Source organism: Tupaia chinensis, unplaced genomic scaffold (assembly GCF_000334495.1).
Source record: "Tupaia chinensis unplaced genomic scaffold, TupChi_1.0 Scaffold000322_1, whole genome shotgun sequence".
NCBI classification, from domain to species: Eukaryota; Metazoa; Chordata; class Mammalia; order Scandentia; family Tupaiidae; genus Tupaia; species Tupaia belangeri.
Genome location: NW_006159816.1, coordinates 6,267,032 through 6,269,763, shown reverse-complemented (window position 1 = coordinate 6,269,763; position 2,732 = coordinate 6,267,032).

Here is a 2,732-nt window from a genome sequence, read left to right as displayed (position 1 = left end):
ATTAACGTTAAAGATTAAAAGTAAATTATGTAGAATGTTAGAAGGTGATAAAACTATGAATAAGAAAAAGCAGTGTAGGGTAAAATGGATTAGAAGTGAGAGTGAGTGAGGTGAGTGTGTCCAGATGTAATTTTTTTGGATTTTTTTTTTTTTGAGAGAGAGACTTTTGCTACAGGGTACATGCACTTGCTGGAGAGACAGAGAGAGGCAGAGAGACAGAAAGTGAGAAATCAACCCCAAGGGAGATGGCCACACCACAATCCCTTTTCCATTCTCCTCTCAGGATTTTGGGCATGCACGCACGTTCACCTGGCATGAGTTTTAAGCTGCCAAGTCTAGGACACAATCCACAGTCAACTAGTGGGAGTCCAGCAACCCAACCATTATATCATCTGCTGGTCCCAGCCAGATGTAATTTTAACTAGAGACATCAGGGTTAGGCCTTCTATAGAAGATAATAGTGTAGACTTAAAAGGTCTTATTGTCTCTGGACTCCCACATAGTCCTGGACCCAGAAGCTTGAAACTCAGGCTGGGCACATGTGCATGCATGCCCAAAATACCAAGAGGAGAATAAAGGAGAGGGGATTGCAACATGGACAACCCCCTGGGAAGGTGATTTCTTGTTTTCTGTCTCTCTGTCTCTCTGGTAGACTCACATGCTCTATAGCAAAATCTTTCTCTCTTAAAGAAAACAATTCATTGGTAATCAGCAGTTAGCGGTAATGGCTATGTCGCTGGACTCCCACGTAGTCGACCGCGGTTCGTGTCCCGGACCCGGTGGCTTAAAACTCACGCCGGGCACGTGTGCGTGCGTACCCAAGATCCCGAGAGGAGAATGGAGGAGAAGGGATTGCGGCGTGACCATCCCCCCTGGGGGGTGATTTCTCTCTTTCTGTCTCTATGTCTCTCTCTGTCTGTCTGGCGAGCGCACGCGCCCTACAGTGAAAATCTCTCCAAAAAAAAAGAAAAAAATTCATTGTTGGTCATTTGCAACTCATAATCAACATGTGCAAACAGATGACTGGCCATTCAAAGCGAAGCTTTTTTTTAAGAGGTTTTTGCCATAGAGCACATGTGGGGGGAAGGGACAAAAACAGAGAGGGAAAATGAGAAATCACTCCCCAGTGGGGAATAGCCACGCTACAATCCCTTCTCCTCCATTCTCCTCTCAGTAGTTTGGGCACGCACACACATGTGCCCAGCATGAGTTTCAAGTTACCAGGTCCAGGACTCAAACCACAGTTGGTTATGTGGGAGTCCAACAACATAACCACACCACCATCTGCTGGCTGCCAAAGTTAAGCATTTTTATGTTCACTCTGCTTCCACAAGTCTTGCTTTCCTGATGTAGAGTAATAGTCTTGTTTCAATTCAAAAACATAAAAACACTATGCTTTGTACTCCAGGTCCTAGAGTATAAAGAAAAAACAAACACCAGAAATGAACTGAACTTTAGTCCAAACTTCAAGTATTTTAATAAGCTACTAATATCAAATGTACCCATGGGATATCTTTAACTACATGAAACTGTGTATACCCTTTCTCTTCATGTCCACCTCTTTCGAAGTACAGTATGTTAAAAATACTTGATTTGCATCTATTTTTCCTTGGCCTACATCAAAGACGTACTTTCTATTGGAAGACAAATGCAACCATGTTTGGTAAATTTAATTTCTATTTCTTTTTCTTTTTCTTTTCTGAGTTTAAAATGGTCAGAAACAGCTCTGAGCATTGCCAACGCCTTCCCCAAAACTAACAGGACTCTCACATACAAAACATCTATTCTGCTTCTAAATTTGTTTTTAATTATATTACAAGATGGAAAAAGAAATGCCTTAGCTGTTAACACGGGCTTGGTGGGGCCAACAGTAGACATAGAGCAGACACAAGGAAATACTTCAAAAAAATTTTTTTTAGTTTGCCATGATTTAATAGCAGATATTCCTGGCTTTGAGTGAACTCTGCAATATCCCTGTGCGACAGGATAAATGATCGTCTACCACTATTAATTTTAGGTCATAATGTCTGAAATGCCGCTTCAAAAATAAATGCAGTATTTTCACTTTATTTGGTCAGGTAAATACTAAACTATTTTGTCATAATAACTTTACAACACTGTGTTTCACCTTGTCTTGCCTTGACTGCTGAAGGTAATAGGGACCGTTTTATTATGTCCATAAATTGAGTCAATTGACTTATCCTTATATCCTGTTTCCTGAACTTAACGAGAGATTCTGCATCATTAGGAAAACACACCATCCTGCAGCAGGATCAAAAGCAAAGGAAGCCTGATAATAAGTCATTTTGATTTCAGGGGGCAAACTTTCAATATTCTGGCAGAAGTAAAACAAATGACTGGCTTTGCCAAGCATGATTTTCTCAGAGCTGTGCTTATGCTGGAGATAGCCCAGAAGGTTCCACACACATTTTCTTTAAAAAACACAACTCTGAATATGAGGCACTTGTTGTGGATCTACACATTAGGCAGTTTACCATACCTATCAAAGAACACAAATTGAATTATTGAATATTTTTGTAAGAAAACTTTTTCAAAGATTTTTGGCAGCCATGATTTTTTTTTTTTTTGAGAGGTTTTTCACTATAGGGCGCGTGCGCTCGCCAGACAGACAGAAAGAGACATAGAGACAGAAAGACAGAAAGCGAGAAATCACCCCCCAGGGGGGATGGTCACGCCGCAATCCCTTCTCCTCCATTCTCCTCTCGGGATCT